The following is a 26,909-nucleotide window of genomic DNA, read 5'->3' on the forward strand; positions in this document are numbered from 1 at the left end:
AACTAGCTGTACAGCCACAATGGTCAATCCAATTGGATCTGTATCTATTTGTAGGGCCTCCACTTCCATTGGGGGTGCTGATGCACTTTCATCTTCAGGCATGGCTCTTGAAACTGTGGGCAAAGGGCTGTTCTTCGAAGGTGGATAACATGATTCAACATTCTAGATTTACATCCACCCTGAAAGTGTACTCACATCATTGGCAGTCTTTCCACAAGTGGTGTGCAGTGAAGGGGTATGGTCGTACTTCAATAAACCCTATGAGTATTTTGGATTTCCTGCAAGATTATTTTCCTTTGGGTCTTGCAATATCTAATTTGCAGGCCCAGTGAGCAGCAGTAATGGCTATCAGGAATCCTCAAATGGAGAAGCTTAGGTGGAAAGATTGCTAAAAACTTTTTTTGTTCAAGAGAGCTAGAGTTCACTGTCCTTCTCCCTCTTGGGATTTACTTTTGGAATTGAAGGCTCATCAGCACTTTGAGCCTTTACAGACGCAGCTCTATGGTTTCTTACTCTAAAGGTAATTTTTGGTGGTTATTTCTTCAGCGACAGCAGTCAGGGAACTAGGGGCCAGATGTAGGTACAAAAAAATTTGCGACTCGCAATTTGCGAGTATGTGCGACTCGCAAATTGCGTGTCGCTAATAGGAATGCAGGTACAATGTCCGTGTACAATTTGCGACTCGCACCCAGAGTCGCAACGCAGATAGCGAGTCCGCTGTCTGCGAGGTCGCTGTTTGCGACCGCGCAAAAAACGAACTCGCAATTTGCGAGTGGGTGTCGCAAATTGCGAGTACCATGTAAATTGATTGCAGGTGCTGCAGAACACTCCAGAAACTACTCCAGAACACTCGGGAAACACATCCTGGCACATGATGATGACATCACAGCCAGGAAGTTTACTAATACACCTGGGAGGAGGGAGGACCACACCCATTTTAAACTGCTGCACAGCCAACAGGAGGAACAGCAGCTACAATGGCTGAAACACCAAGAAAAAGAAAACTCACATTTTCTGAGAAGGAGCTGGAGGTGCTGACAGAAGAATGCTGTCAGCACTATGATGATCTCTTTGGAAAGGCAGCCCTCAATGTGCCAGAAGCAACCAAAAAACAACTCTGGCTGGAGATCCAAGAAAAAGTGAACTCCCTGGGGGTGAGCCACAGGAGTGTGGAAGAGATTAAAAAAACGGTGGTATGACCTCCGCTCCCGGACCAAGGAGAGGGTGGCAGAAAGGCTCTGGGATATGAGAGGCACAGGAGGGGGACCATCATCCGTACCACCACCCACACCCCTGGAAGAAAGGGTGGAGGAGACCCTGGAGCAGGAGGCAGTGACAGGAATAGGAGATCTGGACACCTCTGAGCCCACTACATCAACCGGTGAGTACCATGTGATATGCCTGTACCCCCATCAATGCCATACCCCCACCCACCATGTACACAGGGGCATGCACAACCAAGATAGCTCCATTAGAGGGTAGCAAACACCAGAATTATGCATTATGGGAAATGCAGTCAAGTAGGCAGTTCATAGGCAAATGTTTATTAGGAAGTGTGCAACAGATAGTAGATACTGACAGTCTGTTCCCCATGTACCACAGGTCTCCCACAAGACACCACCACAAGCCACAGCAGCCAGCCCCATGAGGACAGCACAGGAGCTGCCACCACTCCCACCTGCACGACCAACACCATCCCTGTGATGTCAACACCTGCTGCAACAGTGGTTCAGGAGGCTGCGCCAGCAACAGGCAGGAGTGCCACAGTAGAGCACACAGGGCATCCACCGCTGCGCAAGCGACGCAGGTTCAGGAGAGCAGGGCTGCAGGCTGAGTCCGGCCGTCCATCTACCACCAACACCGAGGCACAGCTGCTCCGTGGTCAGCGCCTGCAGAACAATATGTTAGGGCGTATTAGTGGGGTGCTGCACCGCTTTGTGAGGAGCAATGAGGCCAGCATGCAGCAGCTCCATTCCCAATTGGACGTGATTGGCACAAACACTGGGGACCTAGCCCTGTCCATGAGGGAACTGGTGGCAGGACTACTGTCACAGTGCGAGGGTGGGCGGCGCAGGGGCCGTCAGCTGCTACAGAGGCTTGACAGGATGGCCACATCAATTGGCAGACTGGCAGTTAACACCACTGGCCTGTCGAGAAGGACAGTTGGCCTCCAAGTAGAAATGGGCCACTTTGCAGGGGATGTGGCTAGAGGCCTGGGCCGGATCACACATGTGATCGATTTAATGGAGGCACGGCATCTGTCCACGGGCACATGGGACACACCCCAGGACAGCGAAGAGGGCTCTACAGTGAGCAGTGTCTCTGCCACTGACACTAGGGTGCTCCGGAGTGGGAGTACCAGGCAGAGCACTGAAGAACAACCTGGGACCAGCCAGGCTGGCAGAGGCCGCCGTAGGATATAGACTGGACCCTGTCCCTGATGTAGGGGCACATGACACAAATGTGCCCCATGCATGGTTTGCTTTTTGATGTTGCAAATGCGGTATTTGTCGTATATCTCTTCCTCAGTTTGCTGGAAGAGTGTCTGCCTTGTTCTGTAAATCTTCTCCTGTCTGTGGCCCCTCCTCCTCCTCTGCTGGGCTGCGTAGACTCTCCTCCTCACTGCTATCAGGTATATCTCCGCCATCTTGAGTAACCCAGATGCCTTCTGGGTCTCCTTTTATACTTTGGTAATGGTTACCACCTGCTCTGAGTTGGTGGTAAATGGGACATGCAAACTGGGCTTTTTGCGACTAGTCGCAATTTGCGAGTTGCAATTGCATATGGTTTGCGACTCGCAAATTGCGACTTCCTATTTGCGGGTCGCAAAATGGGGTTGCAATCTTTGCGAGTCGCTAACGGCTCGCATCGCTGTTTGCGAGTCGGAAATGGGATTTTTGCATCCCATTTCTGATTTTGCACAGTCGCAAATAGCGATTCGGGTCATTTGCGACTCGCAAAACTTTGCTACATCTGGCCCTAGGTTCATAATTCAAACTTGTTGGATACTGGGAGTACGAAAGAAAGAGTTTTCTTCTAGCACAAGACAGCATTTAAATGAACTGTGTAAGTACTTCGGAATATATCAGAGTTATGAACGCACAAATGGAGCACATTTTTTGTTATTTCTGATGTGTTTTGGAAACAAATGCTTTAATATCAAAACCAATCAATAAAAGTATGTGATGCAATTTCCACATATTTTCGTCTGTGCACTGTATAGTTTTATTAGTAAAACGGTATGCCTATGGAAATGTAATAGTCATTTCAATTAAAAATTTGTTGTCTGTATTGCCATTGTGCTACCACACCATGAATACTCCACTCTATGACACGCCACCCTACTCTGTACCACTCCACACCAAGACACTCTACTCTGCACCACTCCACTTTACATCACTCTGTGCCACTGCACTCTGTGCCACTCCACTGTATGCCACTGCAGTCTATGCCACCTCACGCTAAGCCTCTCCATTCTACCCTGTATCCACTCTACTCTATGCAATGCAGTCTTCTCCACTATACTGAACACACCTGCACTTTTTGCCAGTGCACTCTATACCACTCCAGTTTAGGCCATACAAATCTACTCTGAACAACTCCACTCTATGCCACCGTACTCTACAACACTCTGCAACACTCTATGCCACTGCACTATCTGCCAAAACATTCTACGCCAATGCACTTTACTCTAACACTCAACTCTATGCCCCTCCACTCCACACCAATCCAATGTATGGCACTCTAATCTACTATGCACTGCTGCACTCTTTGCCACTGCACTCTACACCACTTTATTCTTTGCCATTACACTCTATGCCACTCAATGCAACTGCACTCTACACTGCACCACTCCACTCTACGCCACTTCACTCTACTCTGAAACACTCTACTCTGCCACAGCGCTCTGTGTCACTCTACTCCACTCTGCACCACTCCACTCTATGCCACTGCACTCTACGCCAATCCACTGTACGCCACTCTAATCCACTCTGTGCCTATGCACTCGATGCCACTGCACTTTACACCACTTTACATCATTACACTCTATGCCACTGTTTGCAACTGCACTCTACCCTGCAGCACTCCATCTACGCCACTTCACTCTACTCTGAAATAATCTACTCTACGCCACTGCAATTTATGTCACTCTACTCCACTCTGTACCACCTGCTCTATGCCACTGCACTCTACACCACTCTACTCTTAACCACTGCACTCTACGCCAATGCACTCTCCACATTTGCACTCTGTCACTGCACTCTGCACCACTGCACTCAACTCTGCATCACTGTATTCTATGCCACTGCTGTCTATGCCACACTACTTCAGTCTTCTCCACTGCAGTCTGATACTCTACTATTCAACACTGCACTTTCTGCCACTGAACGCTACACCGCTCTAATCTGCACTACTCAACTCTATGCTACTCCACTCTACACCACTGCACTCTGCCACTGCACCGTACGGCCCTATACTCTACCACCACACAATGCCATCTCATTCAATGCCACTCGACCCTACTCTGCACCACCGCCCTCTGCATCACTCAACTCCATGCCACCTCACTCTGCACCACTCTACTCAACACCAATGCACTCTATGCCATCGCAGTCTACGCTATTCTACTCTAATCTGCACCACTTTATTCTGTGCCACTCCATCTGCACCACTGCAGTGTACTATGGACCACTCTAATCTATGTCACTGCATTCTACGATGCTGCATTGTACGCAGTTGAATTCAATGCCACTGCACTCAATGCTCTGCACTGTAAATCACTATACAGTACAACACTCTAGGCCAACACACTTGACATCAGTTCACTCCACTGTATGCCACTCCACTGTATGGCACTCTACGCAACTCCACACTAAGCCACTCCAAAATACGACACTCTCTGCCACTCCACTTTGCAACACCCAATTCCACCCTTTGCCATTACACTCTACGACACTCCATGCCACTCTTCTCCACATCACTTTTAGTTGTACTGAATAGGAGGCATGCTGGTGAACAACATGGCTAAAACACATTGGCCATTTTGGAGGGATGGGAAACTGGGATGTGTGGTGTTTTTTCTGAATTTGGATTTTCTATTGACAGGAGACAAGCTCACTAGTAGTAACTGGCGAGGAAGACTTGGAATCGAAGTAATTAAGGTTACTGCTCAGTAACCAGGGATTACTCATCCACCCAATCCCACTATTTTTACAGCTAATACCATTCGACACAAAGAGAGGGGGGCAAGATGGAGAGGGTGAACAGAGGTGGTCTGGAATGAGAAAAGGATGGGGTAGCAAGGAGGGGGGCAGATGGATGGGAGTAGAAAGAGAAAGCAAGAAGGACAATGGAGGAGAGAAAAGGGAGAAGGAACGAGTTAGAGGCAATGGGGGAGGGAGTGGTAGGATACATATGGTGAGGAAAGAAGGACAGAAAAGACGGGGAAGTATGACAGGGGCAAGAGGAAGGGATAGGGGAAGGATGAAGTGGAAAGGCGAAAGGAGAGAGAAGGAAATAGGGAAGAGTAGAGAAGGAAGAATGGAAGAAGAGAAGAGAGAGGCAGAGAGGCAGAGAGAAGGAAGAGGAAAAAGAGAGGGGAAGAACATTTAAAAGAAGAGAAGCTGCCAAAAAAGGCGGGCACCGCCTATATGCAAGGTAGAAGGCCCTTTAGGTGGTGGTGGTGCAAGAGAGATCCAGCTTAAGAGAAAGGAATAGAGGAATGGGGTGCAGGCAGATAACAAAGCCCATGAAAAAGGGAAGAGAGGAGGGCCGTGGAGAGGCAGAGAGAATAAAATCACAGGAGCACTCAAATGAAGTGCGGCCTCCGGGGAACAGAACTGTTAACACTAATTCAAACTTATGGCCTGACAGAGACAGAAAAAATGAGCAACACTGTCTGTGCCTATCACAGCTACCTGCGGGGGGCTGTTCCCATCACTGGCAGCAGAGACAGGAGTGGGGCAGCTCCCAGCGCCCGCCAGCTCGGCTGTCTGCGTGCCTGCTTGTCAAGCAGACCCACTGTGCGCCTCGTTGAATGAGCACCAACCCAGCCTTTAATCCTCCCCAAGTTGTTACATTTAGGCCCAGATTTAAGAAGCACTAGCGCCACATTAGCGTCATTTCTTTACGCTAATGTGGTATTATGTATACATTGTGCCACTTTGTAACCCTTTGCAACTCTTTGTACCAAATTATACATGCACCATGCATATAGTATGCAAAGGGGGTGTTCCCCGGTGGGGGGGGGGGGGGGGGGGGGGGGGGAGGCATGGGAGGGGGGTTGCACAAAAATGCCACAGTGGAATCTAAGAGATTCCACTGCGTCAGTTTTTGGATACTTTTAATGCCTGCTAGGGGCAGGCATAAAAAGGGGCACACCCTTGGTTACAATGGGCCCCTATGTACTCTATGTACTGTTCATGGTTAGCGCCACAATTTTGGCTCTAACCCTGAACAGTACAATAAAAGCATCAAAAATGTTTATGCTATTGCCCCCTACCCTGTGCCATGGTGCGCCGTATTTTAAATATGGTGCACACATGGTGGCGGTAGGGGGCGCTAAGGGGCACGAGAAAAGTGGTGTTCCACTGGGTGCAGCACCACTTTTCTTAAATCTGCCCCTTAGTATCCTAAACAGAGCGACAGGAGTACCTGTGATTTTCAGCGCTTAAATAAGGCAATATGAAACAGGCTTTTATTCTGTTAATGCGGATGGCTGGCTTGCCATTCCTGTCCACTCATTACTCTGTAATTACTCATTACTGTCCAATTTTCATTCCCTGCCTGTCAATCCATCTACCCAGCTAATACTGGCTGGCGACAGCACCTTTTATAAGAGGCTTTCTCCTACTGAATCTCCTTATCTGCCTGTCCACTGAGCCTTACCCCTCATGGGGTCCTCCTCGTCCCAGTCCTCTTACCTCATTTGTTAGGACTGGGACGAGGAAGACCCCTGATTGGGGTAATGAATATTATCAGTAAGTAACAGAACATTACTCTTGCTACAGTGCTTAATTTGAGACGTTGTTGCAGGTGGGACCAACCAGCACTCATTCTTGCCAGATATTTTTCAACAACAGACTTTGATCCAGAGCAAGAGAGAGAAAAACACAGAAATGGGTAGAGGAAGGAAGAGAAAAACTAAAAAAAAACAATGACAAAGAGAGAAAGCAGGGATGTAAACAAACCTGTAAGAGGGACATACATAGGCTAGGAGTGTCTGATGGTGGATGAAAGAGGCATGTTAATAAGGCTTCTGTTAAACAGGCTTATAATGCGCACAGATCACCCCGGGAGAGGTAGTTTGGTGCTGCTTTAGACACAAGGCTTCAAACAGAGCAGTTAAACCGCCAACAGCTCTCTTCAGAAGCTTCCTAAATTTGAAAAGATCAGTACATTTGCGCAAGTGTAAAGGTAACTGATTCCAATATAGAGGGGCCAGATAAGAAAAAGATCTGCCACCGGAGAGGGATTTTTTTATCTGTGGTACAGTAAGCAAAGCTTTGTCTGTAGATCTTAGGAATCTATCTTGTTGATGTGTTGCAAACTTCAAAGAGAGGTAGCCTGGGTCCATGTAGTTTAGTGACATGTGTTATACAACAGATTTTTTAAATAATTATTTTCTGGACCGGCAGCCAGTGAAATAGGCACAGGAGAGGAGAAGAGGCCGACCCAGATGGCAAATTCAGAAAGAGACGGGCTGCTGTATTATGAACGACCTGAAGTTTCTTTAGTAGAGTCTCCTTAATAGAGGCCTTAAGGCAGTTACACTAGTCCAAACGACTAATAACCAACACTGGGACTAAGGTTTTCCTCACATAGGATGACAGTAGGGGAAAAACTCTATGCTACAGTCGCATTACTGAAAGACAAGTGTTTGTGGTCGCCAAAACCTCTTCTTTCATGGATAGCGATGAGGCATGAGGTGGAATGCGGGGCTGCTTATGTTGTACAGCCCTGAAAAGTTTCCAAGGTCCATGCGTGACTAGGTCCTGCCATCCAATTTTTTTTCTTTGCATTCTGGAATTTGTAGGCATATTTTATTCAATTACAAAACCAGTACACAAATGTTCAGAACGCAAAGAAAAAACTTGCACTGAGCAAGTTCCCCATACCTGGACCTGGGAAACGTGGGCCCTGACTTATACTTTTTAGTGCAAAATTGCACTAATACAGTTTTGCACCAAAACGTTTAGCACCGGCTTGCACCATTTCTGTGCACCAGCCAGGCACCATATTTATGACTCCTGTCTTACAAAAGACAGGAGTCATGCCCACCACCCCAATGGACAGCACAGGGGACCAGTGTCCCCTGGGCATGGCCATTGCATCCAGTGCCATGTAGGGGGGACATTTCAGGGCCCCCAGTGGCACTTTTAAGAAAAAAACAATTACCTGTACTTACCTATAATTACCTGAGATGGGGACCCCCATCCTCCGCTGTCCCTCTGGTGTGGGTGGGGGTGTCCCTGGGGAGGGCACCTGTGGGCTTACTCCATGGTGTTCCACCATGGAAATAGGCCCACAGGTCCCCTAACGCCTGCCCTGCCCCAGGCGTTAAATAATAGTGCACAGCACACTTTGCATCATTTGACCCCTCCTGCCCCTGTGCGTGATTTTAGCACGGGGGGATAAATATGCTGTTAAGGCCATTGAATCTTTTTTTGCACGGCAATGCCTACCTTGCATCTCATTGACGCAGAGTAGGTTTCCACGTCCAAAAAATGAATTTAACTCCATAAATTTGACGCTAGATGGGTCTAGCGCCAAAGTATAAATATGGAGTTAGTTTTGCACTGAATTTGCGTAAAACAAATATAAATATGCTCCTGGGTTGCTGTGCGCCTGATCCACAAAGGTAAACTACCACTTTTGTGTATGTTTATGATTCTTTGCTATTCACAAAGGTATTTGACAAATAGTATTTTTATGACTGCAGAGTCTCCGCACATAAAAAGATAGGACAGCCCTATTGTTTTATGTGCTGAGACTTCACAATCATAACGATACTACTCGTAAAATACCTTTGTGAATAGCAAACAATTGTAAACGTACATAGAAGTGTAAGTTTACCTTTGTGTATCAGGCCATATGTATCCATTGGAGATCCAAAATTGTTGACTCAATGTCAGATTTTTAGGACAGCCACAGAGATTTAGTTACATTTATTGTGTCTTTGCTGCTCTTGCTCCTTACTCTCATAACAACAGCTTGTAGGTACCATGCCACCTTCAGGAAGGGACAAAAACTGCTTCTATGGTTATTTGCTTCAGACCTTTGCACTGGAGACACGTGCATCATAAACAGCACACCACAATCATATTGTGTACGTGCACCATTATATCTTTAAGCAAGCATAGCTAAAGCCAATTGATCGGGCTCATGTTGTGATTTACACATCAGATCCTTTGGCATTGCTTGTCACTGCCAGGCACACTGTACAGCCATAGAATTCTGGTGGCAGCATCACAGCCGATGCATCAGGTGTGGTCATATGATGCAGCGGCCCAGCAGGAGAAGAAAGGAGCCACCAGGCCAGGAAAGAAGAGTCCAGACCGCCAACTCATGTGCCACTGTATGTCACACAATCAGCTTCACACAGTCACCTGGTGAGGAGCCGATATCACATGGTAGCAGAAAAAACGAGCTGGAACCTTTGCAGAGTGGATTTCCAGTTTGTCTTTGGAAGCTCTGAACAACCGATGTCCATTAAAGGGTGTGAAAACACCCCAGGACATCAGCACCTGCCACGCCTTCACATGGGGAAATTATTTTCGTTGCCAAGTCTGAGAGCTGCCTGGCACACTCTGCGTGTGAGAGGCATCTTAGCAGCAGAGGAAGGAGCCACCATGATAGCACTGACAGAAAGAATAGAAACACTGATGCATTCATGTTATGTCATACCTATGTTTTCCTTACTGCATAAGGGTTTTTTTTCAAATCATTTTTCAGCACTCATGCACATACCTGACACTAAAGTAGAGAAGAATCGCCATCTTTGTATAAAAAGTATGAGTCCGAAATACAATTTTCAGTGTGTGTGCTTCTTGAACATACTTTTCAGTCAAAAAATAGTCCCTCATGCATCCCAGTGGAGGTGGAAGGATACCGAGCAATCACAAAGATGGTGAGACTAAAATACTTCTGTGAGTTCATACAAAAAGTTACTGACAATGTCTCAAGCAAATGGTTAAAGAGACATAAGCCAATTAAGCCCAAAGCCTTCTGTTGGAGTATATTATTCAAAAAATCATAATGTTTTGAACTAGACCAGCCCTAAATAGGAGAAACCTGTGCATTATTTTAAACTGATAAGTGAGTGGTGGCAGATTGGCTTTGATTTTGCCACAGAGCCTACAAATAGGATGAGGGTAAGAGCCATCATGAATGCTAGTCCTCTCAAGTTCCGGCTTATTCCCGGTCTCAATTTGTGCGTATTTTCTACAGCAACATAAAAGGGAGGAGAAGTCACCATCTCACAGCTCGGGCCTAGGAATGCATGTTGGGGGGCCCCTGCTAGTAAACACTTTTATCAATCTGGTAAGAGGCCCAAAAGAGTAGTGTTCACATAATGCATGTGGGGTAGGTCATATGTCTACCAAGCAGATTTGTTTCACTGACACACGTCTAAGAATGCCACTGATACAACCTTAGCCCTCATTGAGTGTGCCTGGGTAATAGTTGGAGTTTGAGCTTGATGTAAAGTGTAGCAATGATTGATAAAAATGCTATAGTCTGGCAGTGATGATCTTGTAGCAAGTCAAACATCTGGCATAAGTGCCTCTGATAACCAGGAATAGTTTTCCAGAAAAACGTGGGGCCCAGATTCTGTTGAAATAAAAGCTCAAGTCATGCCCTATGCTTATATTCTGTAATGTCTTCCCAGGGAAGGAAGCCTGGGATATGGGGAGATTGTCAGGAGGGTGACTTAATCACTGAGGTGGATCTCTGACAGCACTTTTGAGAGGTAGGAAGGATGACACTCTGCTTAATTTGTAAAAGAATAAGTGCGGGAGCCCAAAGTTTTTTAGCAGAAGCCTGTGGCCAGAGCTACCGAATGTCAGGGTGGGAAATACCAAGGATATATACACTCTTGATTCTGCCTCATGCCTGTTTCACCCAGGGGTATAGCTTCAGGGAGCTGTTTGGGCTGCTACACCCCCCCCCCAACAAATGTATTTTGTGATAAGCATTTGGGTACAGATGCTTTCAGTCGGGTATGGTGAGGTGTCTGTTGGATTTCACTTGGGATTTTTACACACACAGACAGAAACACACACAATATCTTCCTCTCTCAGTTTTGAAAGTCCTCAAAAATGTTCATTATTTTAGAAAATATTGTTTTCTCTCACTTAGTACTTCTACCAATCTGCATTCTTGTCCCTTTCCACTGCCACTTAAGCTCCTCTTATGTGTCCTGCTTGTTGTCCAGCATTGTATGACAGCGTCATTATTGGAAGATCTCAAGCTCACCCCACCCAATCTTACTGGCCAAGCTATGCCCCTGCTTTCACTCACCACCATACATACACTCCCTGCCAATTATCTCACCCTTGATGGTTCTCTTTTATCATTGTTTTCTGTCTTTGTCTTCCTCCCACCCCGCCTTTCTCTCTCTTGATTTGGATCAAAGTTTGATAATGGAAAATAAGGTCATGTCCTAAAAAATGAGTGTTAATTCCCCCTCTACCCTCCACCACCACCGCATTCACCAGCTCCAATTAAGCACTGATTTGTCATGAGAACAACTCTCGCTCCATGGAAACCATGTATGGGCTTGAAGCCAATTAGGTGCCAGCTTATGATAGGGCCACCAAGAAGGAAGTCTTCCATGACAGAAATTTGATCTCACATGAAGCCAGTGGTTCCAAAGGCTTGTCCATCATCCTGGCCAGGACCACGTATGGGTCTTGGGAAGAAGTTACACACCTGAGGGAGCACATGCATTCAGCCTGTTAGATGTCTCTTGAAAGCCTCATCGGAGGTGGAGAAGGTCTAACCAGGTCTATTCCAATAGGCTTCAGTTACTGCAAGATATGTCTTGCAGGTGACCCCTGCACCCCTGTATTAGCCAGGATGATGTCAAAAGGAAGACATCATCAACTGAGGAGAGCAGGATGATCTTCTTCACTAGTGCTCTGTGGTAGCATCATCTCAACCAGGGGCATTTTTACTGAGTGCTGGTGAATGATTAATAACCACAGAACATTCAAGATCTGCAAGGAGGAAGGATCTTGATGTACTAAGGTTAGATTTACCCTGGATACCAACCTCTCCTTCAAGGAACACATTACCAAAAAACAAAGGCTGCCTGCTACCAGCTCTCTCTTCTAAAGAAAGTTAAACCGTTTCTCCCAGAAAGCGACTTCAAAAACGCTGTTCAAGCCTTTGTACTCTTGCATCAGGATTGTGGTAATGCACTACTCTATGTCTTTCCATACCCCACACTGACACCCTTTAGGGGCATCCTACATGCTGCAGCACATCTCGCCCATGGCCTAAAGAAATATGATCACATTACCCCCATCAATATGGAACTCCATTGTCTCCCTTTGCAGGCCCACATCATTACAAAACTAGCTACAATGTATAGAAAGCCATCACAACCAGCACTCCCTCTTAATATGCAGACAAGCTCACCATCTTTGATTGTTTTCAGTCCACCCGCAGCTAGGACACCATTCAACTGCAGACTAAAAAGTATAAAAAACAAAAAACAAAATAACAGGCCTTTTCCATCTCTGCACCCAGGATCTGAAACAATATCCCTGTATCCGTCAGGACGGACCCAACGCTGCTCCAATTTAGGAAAGAGTTGAAGACACTTCAAATAATACCACATTACAATGCATAATCCTATCCAATTCAGCTTCCTCTCCTATTGCTCACCAACTTTGAGCTAGTCTTTGACCATGTACAGCTCTCTACTGCCTTTTGGCTGGTTTCATGCTACAGAAATACCATGGGGCATATTTAAGAAACGTGGTGCAGCACACAGTGCAGTGCCACTTTTCTTGCGCCCCTTAGGGTTCTCCTAATGCCACCATGTGTGCGCCTTATTTAATATACGGCGCACCTTGTAGTAGTTAGGGGACTAGTGGCAAAAATGGCGCTTTGCAGGAGTAAATTCAAAAATGTTGACGCTAATCTTGCAAAGCTCCCAGAGCCCCATTGTAACCAATGGAAGCCTCCTTTTAACTCCTGCTCTGGACAGGCATTAAAAGTGCCAGGAAAAAAATGACGAAGAGAAATCTGTTAGAACGCTCCCTTTGCATAAGGTGCGTGCGTTGCACCACTTTGTAAACATGGTGCAGTGTTTTTAGCATTCTAATGCAACATTAGTGCCAACAAAATGACGCTAATGTGGCATTGGAATGGTGCTAGGGACTCTTAAATATGTCCACATATACATATATACAGGGATAGAGCTCCTGTCTAACTACATCATCTTGGGATATTTTTAACTTTATGGATGGCTCGGTTGTGTGAAACTTGATCCAATTAATTCTCTGTCACATGATGGAATGGCTCTGATGTTTCAAGTTGGAACCTATGGGCCGCTGCAACCTTTCAGTAGTTCTGTGTTGTGAGCCTGAGGCACTGAGTGGCCTATACAGTCCATTTAAGTTTAGGTAATCTACTTTGAAAAGCAAAGGAAAGTCGATTGCAGAAGTGAAGAAAGATGCTATATATAGATTATTACATGCCATGGACTGGGCAGTTTGCAGTTTGCTTGACCATAAGTTTTGAACTGCCCATATTACTATGGCTTTGCTTGACCATAAGTTTTGAACTGCCCATATTACCTATGGCTTTCTAGCAACTATTTGTGACTTCTTTACTGAAAAAGCACCACTTCCTATGTTTCTCAGGGCGCACATCTGGGGAGTGTCAGGCTTGCTTGACACATCATGAAAGTTCTGAAATATGTAATGATATCATGAAAGTACTGAACTATCTCATGAAAGCGTTATCACAAACTATGATTTAAAAAGACAATTTGTCTGAAGATTGTGCTGTACTGTGAATCCTTTGGCATCATGTTATCATATCTTTAGTGGAAGAGAAACCCCCACCTGAGGACATCTAATTTGCTTACTTAGCTTGTGCTCTTTATGCAATTCATGGGGGGTCTTTATACCCCACCACTTTCAGTGCTCACCAGTTACTACTGATGAACTGAGCTACAACATAATGGACGCCTGCTAATTAGTATTATGGCTGGTGCACCAATTAGCAGGCGGGCAAATTACACCATTCTATACCTCACTCCTGGAAATGGGGAATTACTAACAAATTACACCAGTATTTACCTATTGCCCGTATTCTGTGACATGTACTCTAGTAAATTTTACCTGCTGCAAATTATATCACATACGTTTAGGGCTTAATTTACGCCTGACTTGTAGTTGTATTTTGGCCCAGTACCCAGAATCCTGCGCTGGTGAGCAGAACTTGTAGCATATACTCTTTACAACCAGTGTGATCTGGAGAAATGTATTGACACCTTCTGTCTAAGCCTGCACCTCTCCTCTGTCCCTGCATTTGTTCTCTGTTCCTCCTTCCCTCTGCCTGCTGGGTGCTCTCTTTCTGGGTCTCCTTTCTTGTCCTGCATCTCTCTTTGTGGACGTGTTTTTCGTGTGTCCCTTTCCTTCTGTCTCTCCTCTGTCGGCCTCTCTATCCTTTCTTTGCACCTCTCCTATCCGGTCCTGTATCTTCTATGTGGTTTTAACTTCCCTTCCCCCCGTTAGTCTCACACCAGTCACCGCTTCTGCTCTATCTACGCCCGTTCGCCAATCACTCCTTTCTGCATCCTTTGCCCCTGGGCATCTGTCTCTTGCTGCTTCTCTTCTCCTTGTCCACCTGCTCCTCCACACTGCTACGCGCATGCTGGGCCCTGGACATGTCTTAATTTATCTATTCCTCTCTTCCCTCCACCAGCCCCCTCTCACCCCCCTCTCTTCTGGACCTTCTCCTCTCTCCATGTGTGCTCTTACCCCTGGACACATCTGTCTCTGTTTCCTGGTGTCTGCCTCCTCCCCTGCGCACCCTTTCTCCTCCAGCCCCACCTAAGCATGCTGTGACCATTGCATATAGCACCTTTTATCAGTCTCTCTCGCTCTCCTTCTTTCCTAATCCCTGTCCCCTCTCCCTCTACACCATGCTGTTATCCTGCACATCTCACTCCTCACACTTTTCTATGCCCCCTTCTGTCTCCTGCTTCTTCCCCTCTATCCTGCCCCTAGGTGTGCCTGCTGCTCCTGCCTCTCGCCCCTTCTGCTTGCACTCTATCACTAGAACTCCGCAAAGTGCTGAAAAAACTCTGCCTCACTACGCGGAGTTCGGCGAGCGGCTGAGTTTGGGTAGGCCGTGCTGTTCACACTGATTTTCAGTGCAAGACTTTCTCCTGCTGTATAAAATCAGCGCGTACAGCATCACGCCGACGGACAGTAGATTTTCTACTCGAGCGGCAGCTTCCTCAACGCGAGTGTCAGCTTTCTCATCGCGGGCAGTTGCAGCCTACCGCAACCCTGTGCATTCAAAAATCTCACTCACGCTCACCAACTTAGAGATTTCTCTCACACACGCTCGCCAACTTGACGTTGGCGAGCAAGGGAAAAAACTCTGCTCCGCGTCAATTCATGGAGTTTTTCGTAACTCCACGCAGAGCACAGAGTTGGGAAATCTCCTTGAAGTCCGCCAGCGGAGCGGAATTCTTCGCCCAACTCTAGCCATCACCCACTGACCATCTCTTTTCCTCTGTTCTCTTTCACTCTCCTCTATCTCTCTCTTTATCTCTATCTATTGTCCTCTTTCTCCTCTGTATGCAGGCCCTTACCCTTGAACATCTCCCTCCCTCTCCCTCTTTCGCTCTCTTTTTCTTTCCCTCTTGCCCCTCTGTATGGATCACGGAACATCTCACCTTTTTTTTGCTCTCTCTCTCTCTCTCTCTTTTTTCTTTCTGTATCCCTTCCCCTCGCTCTCTGTCCCTCTCTTGTCCTTTCGCCCCGTGCCCATCTGTATACATGTCGTTAGCTCTGAACCTCTCTCCTTCTTCCTCTCTCTCTCTCTACTGTCACTCCTCCTCTGTATGCACGTGGTTAACACAGGAGAGCTCACCTTCTCTCGCGGTCTGTCGCTCTCTTTCTCTGTTTCTTTGGCCCTTTCTCTCTCCTGCCTCCCTGCATACTGTGACCCTCGGGTGTCTCCCGGCTCGTGTTCCTCTCTGCTCTGCTCCCCCGCGCTCACTCTCCCCTCTCTGCTTGAATCCTTCACTGTCACCGAGGCGAGGAGGCTGCAGTCTCCGGGGACCGGCGGATTCCAGTAGCCGGGATTAAAAACCATAACAGCAGAGAGAGACGGCGCAGGTTGGGACCTCGCTATGTGGGAGCAGTGAAAGTGTGGCGGTGGAGATGCGCAGTCAGAGCGCCAATGACAAGGCTGTGAGGGACCAAAGCACGGCGCATGCGTAGTACATGCAAGGGTTCAGAATACGCCAGTCAGATAGGTACAGATCTTTACAAACATAGATAGATTTATCCAGTCGGAGAAAGAGGAGGAAAGGAATACAAAAAAATGAGAGAACCTGGCGAGAGAGACAAGGCAAGAAAAAGATCAGGAGTGAAGGCGGAGGGAGACAACTGCTAGAAACCTTGGTGGGAACAGCAGGCAGTGCAGTGGTGAGCTGCAGATGACGACCGCAAACACAATGTAAGGACGCACACGTGGATAACAGAATTTTAATTTTATATATATAAAAAAACAGGTACACTCACAGATACTGCTTGAAGATGAGAGTCAGTAGCACCACTGTCAGCAACTAGATGTAGTTGCAGGAATTCTAAAGATTGGGCATGCTGGTGCAGTTCCATAAAATCTCACAGACTCTGCGGCCCTGGATACAGTTGTCCCGATTAATTCAGACATGCGACGACTCCTGTTGCTGTACATATCGCTAATACACGTTGTATGGTAAGCACCGCACCCCAGCAATTCCCCTGAGTACATCCCACAAGTCAAACAGGACAACATTTACTGGGTAAGAAATGCATGGTAAATAACAGGACGTGCGGAGTGCTAAGCAGCAAAATCCACGTTACCTTCTATTTTGGGGCGCTAACCGTAGTTGGGTGTTATTTGTGGAATCTGATCAGTTCTGATCTCTGCAGTCTCAGAACACACACAGTGTGATTAATATCCTAACCTTCTGTGGCGAACCGTACTCGGGGCCTACACATTGATGCAAGGCTGCAGTTCAACTGTCACCACCTGTAGGTCCTCGCAGGTATTTCACTGAAAGTTCCCTGCAGGTACACGCAGAAGGAAATGATACAACGGCAAACATTATTTGCGGTTGCAAGGCTTAGTGTCATTGTCAAAACCCATACGTCCTTGCAGCTGTTACCGAGGAACGCTATATTTCCACTAGTAGCAAACAGGTGCGTTGAAGAAATGAACGGCTTCAGCAATGTCATTAATGTCATATGTGATGTTGGAAGAGATGCCATCGATGTGGTCTTTTATCATGCTGTCTGTGAAGTCATATGTGTGAGGTGTTTTGGTTGCATAGGTAAACACAAATGGAGATATGATTTTAGGTTTCAGATCGTAACCATAGCATCCTTTCAACAGAAGTCAAATCCAATCAAATAAATCTTTATTCGGTCAAATGTATGACCTTAAAAGCACATATTTAAAGCACGCATAAAAATCACAACAGATCAATATAATGAAACTTCAGTTAATGACATATACCTCACTGGTCTAACAAACGCCATAAATAAATCATGCAGCATATTTTTTCCTTAAATTCAGCACCTGAATGATAAAACTCAAAACTGCATAACAAATTGTTGGAGACTGAAGGCGTTGTAAGACCAATAGTCCCTCTTGGTATTTTTAAAAACATTTACTACTTTAAAAGCGGGCTTAAAAGCCGAGTTCTAAAAACAGAATATAAAGTACAAAATAACATTAAGCGCTTGGTTGACTGACAAGAAACTCCATCACAAGGGCAACATGGTAATAAAGCAAATCAGGAACCAGTAACAGGAAAAGCCTCTAAAAATGAATCATGTTGGCTCTAAGCAGCATTTAATAAAACCTGTGTTCTGGTGCCTTCATCCACGCTAATTAGCGCTCCGTACCTACGTTGTGACCATACCAAGGGCTTTCCTAAATTCTTAGCTTTTCTTTATGGGCAAGAAACATTTCCTTTAGGAGGACCTTGGTATGTGAGCTGATCTTATCCGTGATCTCGAAGAGACTGCTCAATCCTAGGTCTCAGACGGTATTTTTCACATAATTATTCGAAGGAATGACTAGCATGTTACTTTGTTTCAGACAATCCTCCACAATTCTACGTGTAAAACTCAACTCTGGGGTGGACCAGATTTTAACCCATAACAAAATGAGCACCAAGCCCACCATGTCTTCTAAAAAACCTAACTCCACTTCATGATGGGAAAAACTCAGTGTAGATCTGGAAATTGCTAAGAGCCTATTTAAAAATCTGTTCTCTACTGCCTTGAGGGACTTTACAGACATGTGCCCCCACACACCAGCTCCATATGAGCCCACACAGAGGCATTTGCTTTTTTATAAGCATGGCCAATTCTTTAAGGGGCTTATGTCCCAAGTTCTTTGCAAGCCTAAAGAGTGTTTAGCACCCCACCTCCATCATTGGGACCTCTGAATGATTAGTCGATCCCAATTCAGATTAGCATTAAATAAAATACCAAAGTAACAAAAATTCATTGTTTTCATTATGGGTGTTTCACCAATAAAACACTTTTTGGAGCAGGTATTCTTTGGTCCACAAGTTAAAATATAAGATTTATTGTTATTGGCCTTGAGCACCAGCCCCTCCAGGAAACCATAAAACCCATCTAAAAGTGCTTGCAATCCGTTTGCAGTACGAACTAGAAGCACAACATTGTCCATGTACATCAGTACGGGGAATAATTGCGAACCAATTTTAGGGACATATGGGGTGCGCATACTTAGAAAAGAATCCAGAGCGTTAATATGAAATACAAATGAGAGGCCACAATGCAGCCCTGTCTCACCTCATGGTCAACTTGAGTAGGGGGTGTCTCATCTCCCAGCTGAGAGTAACGGACTCTCATGTAGTTATCTTGATGGAGACCTTTTTGAAACATTCAGTAAAGGAGCGTTGACAGCTGCATGGCCCATGAGGTCCCAAAGTTTGTTCTTGTCCACTAGGTCAAAGGCAGAGGAGAGGTCCATAAAAGCCATATATTTGGCACCTCTCCTGGCCCTGAAATATGTACCCAACACCAGGGAGAGATTCAATGTTTGCTCAGTAGTGCCCTAGACTGGGCGAAACCCACATTGCACTTCTGTGAAAAAATATTTTTCTTCCCCCCAGGCTTCCAATTTCCCCAAAATAACTCTGTCAAAAATGTTGACAGACTAATCGAGCAACGAGATGGGCCAGTAATTTGAAGGCACATTTTTCTTTCCTTTCTTATATATGGGGACTGTGTATGACTGTCTCTAAGACTCCAACGGCCCCTCAATTATTAAGGCCCTAAAAACACTTGTGATCAAGAGGTTCCATAATTCAAGTTTTTGTTTGAAGATCTCCCCTGGAGCCCCATCTTGGTCTGATGCCTTTCCTGTTGTGGAGCACAAGTTGGCTGTTTGCACTTCCTCCACTAAAATGGTCATACTAAATTCTACTAGGGCGTAGCAGCGGAATCAGCTAGAAATGTTGATGTTATTTCTGAAGTTTCTCAATTAAATACTTTTGTGAAATGGGAAACCCATTCATGCTCCATTATATGGCAGTCTATCCCTGACAGTTTCGGGGAAAAGGGACCTATTCACAATTTCCCGGTAGAATCTATTATTTTTAAGGGAAGCAGCATGTTGGCTCTTATTTCAGCTTTTCTCTTTTAAATAGCTGCTTTGTAATTTCTTCTAGCTACTCTCACTGCCACTGGATCTCGTGGGATTATGTTAGTAACATATTTTAAGACTTTATGAGTATTTGTGCATTCCAAGCTGACCCAGGCACGGGCAGGACTAATTGACCGGGGATTGTCAATCAGTAACATATCAGAGATTGATTTGCAAATCTTAGTAAAGTTGTCACAAATTCTTACTGGATGACAATTTTCTCTGAGACAACTTAAAATTTCTGCTTGATTGTTACTGACCATATCTAAAAAAAAATTATTAGGTCCAACATGTTGCCATTTGCTGCGTACCCCTTTGTTGGAAGTATAGGTTAAGGGGTGAGTCTTTCTGGAAGTAGAAGGGGCTAGATTTATGAAGGCAAGATTAATAGTGATACGATAATGATCACTCCAAGGGGAGGGGCTTACTTTATGATTTTTCAACGGCGAGACCAGGTCATCTGACACAAAAATGTGATAAATAATACTGCCTTTACTCCTCCCTACAAAAGTTGGAATGTTCACAGAATTTTCAACCCTTAAGTCCGTCGTAAAGAACAGATTGTTCATTACTATTACTCTTGTTAGTGCTTTTCCATATGCAGGGTGCGAAAAATGGCCAACAAGGTTTCCCTGCTCATTAGTGATTCCAAAAGATGATTCCAGCTAAAACTACATTTGTTTATGTTAAAATCATTTGAAGAAACGTCACTGGGCTCTTTATCCATTAAATGAGAAAGAGTGAGCTCCAACTCGTTGATGATCCCCACTGGTTAAGTCACATAAAAGTTATAATAGACATTTATAAAAATTATGTTAATCTCTTTAAGATAACAAATCTTCAATAATTGGTAATACAGATTAGAAAACAATTTCTTGGCTTGCACATTCTCATCTGCAGTTAACAGAAGGAATAAAACCACCCCTTCCCCCTACCAGCAGAAGGTACTGGGGGAAAACAGAAAGACCTAAACCCATTAATTGAGATATGGTCATAAGCCCATGTCTCCTGACAACAGCTAATGTTGAAGCTTTAATAAAGCTCAACCATTCCTTTCTACATAATTTAGATTGGAGCCATGCCACATTCCAAGACAGGAGGACTGTATAAGAGAGCTATCCTTTGTTAATAGGGGTTCGTTGTGATCCAAAGTTAGTTTCTTTGGGCTGGAAATAAGTGTCAATGCCTCTCCTGCATTACCGGGGCCCAACAAACCCTTCATTGATAACCGTATCCTGCCAACACTAATATTCGTATCTAATGTATTACAAAGGTTAGACCTGCAACCTACTACAGGCATGGGGCCCGGATTAGACAGACACGTTTCCCCCGTAGTTGAAGGCACAATGACCTGATTATGGGACCAGATATCAACCGGGACATTAGCCACTCCTTCCTCAATCTGGTGACAGTCAGTCCTTTTGGGGGGAGGGGGGGCTAAAGGAAATATTAGACACAGCTCCAACAAACCCTCCTTTTTAGGAACATTGCCCCATAAGATAAACAACATGCCAGTCAATTCAATCGTTAGTATCCAACTCCGAGAGCTTCTGGAATCTATTGTGAGTCAGGCTCCCGGGTGCTCCCCATAAACCTGCACGGGAGCAAGGCCAGGGACCAAAACTTTGCCCCTGCCCAATGGGAGTAAATGAACAATAGGACATGGGACAACAGACAACAAGTGAGGGGCTGCCGTAGCCCCGCTCCTATTCCCAGATTTTATTAGTCAATGTACCAGTTCTGGATACCTACAGCTTACAATACAGTCCCCTTCTAAGACATTTGGAGAAGGCCCGATCCAGCCAACTCTCCTCACCATGAGGATACCATCGTACTCCTGAATAGCAAAGTCAGAATTTCTGGTGAGCCAATGACACACTTTGTTTTTTAAAGCTGTGTAATTCCCATTGGTCTGAGATGGAACAGAAGGTACCCCAACAGCACTGCCACGTAAGGGCAACAGTCAGGCAGCAAGTTTAAGTACTGTTGTACATGTAGAAGACAGGGCTGGGGTATGATGGCTAGAGGGTCGGAAGGCCTTTCAAAGCTAGGTCCAGTCTGCGTTTGAGAATTACTGGAAGCTGGCACGTCTCTTTGTTGTAGCAAGAGCAAGATATTTTGCCAGAGCAGTAAAGGAGCCCATTCACCTTGTTAAACAGTGAGCTTGCTTACCGGTGCCCCTTGTAGTGTCTAGGCCATTGGAGTTAGTTGCTGGTTCATAAGGAGAAGTGGGAACTATGGAGGCTAGGATAGACTTATGGTTAGAAACCAGTTTCTTGATTACCAAAGCACTTAGGCCCATATTTATACTTTTTGAGCGCCGCACTTGCATCATTTTTTTACGCAAAATTGGCGCAAACCTACAAAATCAAATTGTATTATGTAAGTTTGCGCTGCTTTTGCCTCAAAACATGAGGCAAATGCGGCGCTAAAAAAGTATAAATATGGGCCTTAACCTTTCCCCAGTTGGAGGATAGCAGAAGCAAGAATAGTCTTTACTTTGTCCACTAAACACTTCCAGAGTAGTTGTAGCTTCCCTAAACATGGATCATTGTTTAAAACAAATGCAGAAACCCGCTGGGTAGAGGATTCCATATTATGACGAGTAGATTTAGGGCCCATATTTTTAGAATTGACTGAGACAGGGCCTGATTTAATTTTCCTTTTCTTTTCTGCCAAAGGCTCACACAAGTTGTTATTAAAGCAGAGGTTGGATTTAACTACTGGAAGACCAGATACAGACTCTCTTTCCATCAGCCCCACTAATGCAGGGATAAGGGCCTCAAAAAGCAATGTTTTGTAGTGTTTCCTGGGACTTCATCAGAAGGGTCAAATTGTGAAGAACTAAGCCGTCAGATGACAGAGCTTAGATTTTAACCCCGCTCAAGTGACAACCGTCTCTCTGTCAATTCAATTTCCTTTGAAAGTACAGTGAGGGTCCGCACCAAAAATGAGTCCATGGTAGTGCCAGTATTAGAGTTAGTTGAAGCAGTATTCTTCCCTGTTGCCAGCTTACATTTGCCCATGATCACAATCAGTGGCACAAAGGGATACAGATTAGGATCAAATTTACTACGGGAGAACGCCATCCAGAAAATCAAAATTAGGTGGATCAGCCTAGCCTTTTCTGGAAGATAACAGGCGAAGACGGGCCCGGTCTTGGCCCAGGCGCTTACAGCGATTTGAGAGTTTCTAACCCAACCTGAACCAATGAGGAGGGCTGGAGCCGGGAGATCAAAGTAACCCGCACCGCAGAATGACAGGTGCACTTTTAGCACAATTCGAGAGTCTCTCGCCCTGCCTCTCTCCTCCTTGCAGGCGGGGTTGCTGGTGGACTTAGTCCCACCCCAGCGCAGTGAACCAACAATGCGGGCAGGAGCCGTGAGATCAAGGTAACAGAAGTCTTTTAAGGGAGTTTTTACTTTTGTTCACATAAGCTAGTTTGCTAACAGCCGACTAAAACGTGCTGTAGGAGGCTGGACTAGCTTGTAGTGAGTACCAAGGGGTACTTACACCTTGCACCAGGCCCAGTTATCCCTTATTAGTGTATAGGGTGTCTAGCAGCATAGGCTGATAGATAATGGTAGCTTAGCAGAGCAGCTTAGGCTGAACTAGGAGACGAGTGAAGCTCCTAGAGTACCACTAGTGTCATATGCACAATATCATAAGAAAACACAATACACAGATATACTAAAAATAAAGGTACTTTATTTTTATAACAATATGCCAAAAGTATCTCAGTGAGTACCCTCAGTATGAGGATAGCAAATATACACAAGATACATGTACACAATACCAAAAATATGCAGTATAGTATTAGAAAACAGTGCAAACAATGTATAGTTACAATAGGATGCAATGGGGACACATAGGGATAGGGGCAACACAAACCATATACTCAAAAAGTGGAATGCGAACCACGAATGTACCCCAAACCTATGTGACATCGTAGAGAGTCGCTAGGACTTTAAGAAAACAGTTAGGGTTAGAAAAACAGCCCACCCCAAGACCCTGAAAAGTGAGTGCAAAGTGCACTAAAGTTCCCCAAAGGACATAGAAGTCGTGATAGGGGAATTCTGCAGGAAAGACACAAATCAGCAATGCAACAACGATGGATTTCCAAACGAGGGTACCTGTGGAACATGGGGACCAAGTCCAAAACTCACAAGCAAGTCGGAGGTGGGCAGATGCCCAGGAAATGCCAGCTGTGGGTGCAAAGAAGCTGCTACTGGACAGTAGAAGCTGAAGATTCTGCAGGAACGACAAAGGCTAGGAACTTCCCCTTTGGAGGACGGATCCCTCACGCCGTGGAGAGTCGTGTAGAAGTGTTTTCCTGAAGAAAGACCGCCAACAAGCCTTGCTAGCTGCAAATCGTGCGATTACGGTTTTTGGATGCTGCTGTGGCCCAGAAGGGACCAGGATGTCGCCAATTGCGTCTGGTGACAGTGGGGGCGTCGAGCAAGACAAGGAGCCCTCTCAGAAGCAGGCAGCACCCGCAGAAGTGCCGGAACAGGCACTACAAAGTGGAGTGAAACGGTGCTCACCCGAAATCGCACAAAGGAGTCCCACGTCGCCGGAGGACAACTTAGAAGGTCGTGCAATGCAGGTTAGAGTGCCGTGGACCCAGGCTTGGCTGTGCACGAAGGATTTCTGCCGGAAGTGCACAGAGGCCGGAGTAGCTGCAAAAGTCACGGTTCCCAGCAATGCAGTCTGGCGTGGGGAGGCAAGGACTTACCTCCACCAAACTTGGACTGAAGAGTCACTGGACTGTGGGAGTCACTTGGACAGAGTTGCTGGATTCAAGGGACCTCGCTCGTCGTGCTGAGAGGATACCCAGGGTACCAATGATGCAGTTATTTGGTGCCTGCGGTTGCAGGGGGACGATTCCGTCGACCCACTGGAGATTTCTTCGGAGCTTCTAGTGCAGAGAGGAGGCAGACTACCCCCACAGCATGCACCACCAGGAAAACAGTCGAGAAGGCGGCAGGATCAGCGTTACAGAGTTGCAGTAGTCGTCTTCGCTACTTTGTTGCAGTTTTGCAGGCTTCCAGCGCGGTCAGCAGTCGATTCCTTGGCAGAAGGTGAAGAGAGAGATGCAGAGGAACTCGGATGAGCTCTTGCATTCGTTATCCAAGGAATTCCCCAAAGCAGAGACCCTAAATAGCCAGAAAAGAGGATTTGGCTACTTAGGAGAGAAGATAGGCTAGCAACACCTGAAGGAGCCTATCAGAAGGAGTCTCTGACGTCACCTGCTGGCCCTACCCACTCAGAGCAGTCCAGTGTGCCAGCAGCACCTCTGTTTCCAAGATGGCAGAGGTCTGGAGCACACTGGAGGACCTCTGGGCACCTCCCAGGGGAGGTGCAGGTCAGGGGAGTGGTCACTCCCCTTTCCTTTGTCCAGTTTCGCGCCAGAGCAGGGCTGAGGGGTCCCTGAACCGGTGTAGACTGGCTTATTCAGAAATGGGCAACATGTGTGCCCATGAAAGCATTTCCAGAGGCTGGGGGAGGCTACTCCTCCCTTGCCTTCACACCATTTTCCAAAGGGAAAGGGTGTAACACCCTCTCTCTGAGGAAGTCCTTTGTTCTGCCTTCCTGGGCCAAGCCTGGCTGGACCCCAGGAGGGCAGACACCTGTCTGAGGGGTTGGCAGCAGCAGCAGCTGCAGTGAAACCCCTGAAAAGGCAGTTTGGCAGTACCCGGGTCTGTGCTACAGACCCGTGGGATCATGGGATTGTACCAACAATGCCAGGATGGCATAGAGGGGGCAATTCCATGATCTTAGACATGTTACATGGCCATATTCGGAGTTACCATTGTGAAGCTACACATAGGTAGTGACCTATATGTAGTGCACGCGTGTAATGGTGTCCCCGCACTCACAAAGTCCGGGGAATTGGCCCTGAACAATGTGGGGGCACCTTGGCTAGTGATGTCATTGAGCATGTCATGAGTGATGTAATATGTGAGGTGCAGTGGTGAAAGTTATATTAGGCCAGTGAACTATAGCTGGCAAATTTCACTAGTTTTTCACATTTAAAACATAAGGGTTTTGACTCAAATATGTTGCCTAACTACGAGATCCCTTCAACCTTTAGGTTTCGCTAGTTAGTGTTAATTTATCCTGGCAAGCACCTTTACAGCACTCTGTATGGAGGTGCACAAGTTAGAGTAATTTTTAGGCGGGGAGCAAATTATAACTGTAAGTTATAAGTGTAACTTTTGAATTTATTCGGTTTGTGGAGTTTAAGTTGGTTTTATATAGAAATAATAGATAAAAATATCGGAACTATAACTAATCCAAAACATTTGTTGTTGGTTTCATATGTGTATATATATATATATATATATATATATATATATATATATATATATATATATATAAATTCACTGAAAAAAGAAAAAACAAAGGTTACAGGGACGTTACAGTTAGGTTCTTTATTTCCTCGCCCCCCGCCATGCAAAGTTTTTTCTTCAATAATTTGACTGCTGATGTTTCATTGATGTTTCATTTATATTTTTATTGATGTTTTAAAAGTTGCCATGAATGCTGTAATATCTGGGGTAATTAGTAGCGCTAGTTATAGTACCTTAGGCTGCAAGTAATAGTTACTTGAAAGAACTCTAACTATAGCTGCTGTATTTCTATGGTTTTGTACGAGTAAATTCAGAACCTAACTATTACATCCCTGTAACCTTTGTTTTTTTCAGTGAATTTCTAAGTTTAAAAAAAATTCTATTTCCTAACTATAACGTCCCTGTAAAAAAAAATTCAGTGAATTTCTATTTTTTTAACATAAAGTAATTTTAATTACTATACGTTAACCTAGCCACCCCCGTGCATGACCTTCACCCCTGCCCAGCGGAGGTTGACTGCAGGACCTGGCCTGTAGCCAACCCCTATAATCACCCAACCCCCCAGAGAGAAATTGAGAGAGGGAGAGAGAGAGAGACAGCATTTTCAGGCTTTGATTGATGATTTACTTA

General features: G+C 45.6%; 1 long non-coding RNA gene across 1 annotated transcript; it reads right to left on the reverse strand.

Moving 5' to 3' along the window:
- Positions 1–1,528: 1,528 nt before the first annotated feature.
- LOC138294072 (uncharacterized) lies at positions 1,529–16,386 on the reverse strand. The gene is made up of 2 exons (XR_011203168.1): positions 16,123–16,386; positions 1,529–1,889 (listed from the first exon to the last, which is right to left on the reverse strand). It is a non-coding gene; the product is annotated as an uncharacterized lncRNA (long non-coding RNA).
- Positions 16,387–26,909: the final 10,523 nt, after the last annotated feature.

Source organism: Pleurodeles waltl, chromosome 4_2 (assembly GCF_031143425.1).
Source record: "Pleurodeles waltl isolate 20211129_DDA chromosome 4_2, aPleWal1.hap1.20221129, whole genome shotgun sequence".
Taxonomy (NCBI): domain Eukaryota; kingdom Metazoa; phylum Chordata; class Amphibia; order Caudata; family Salamandridae; genus Pleurodeles; species Pleurodeles waltl.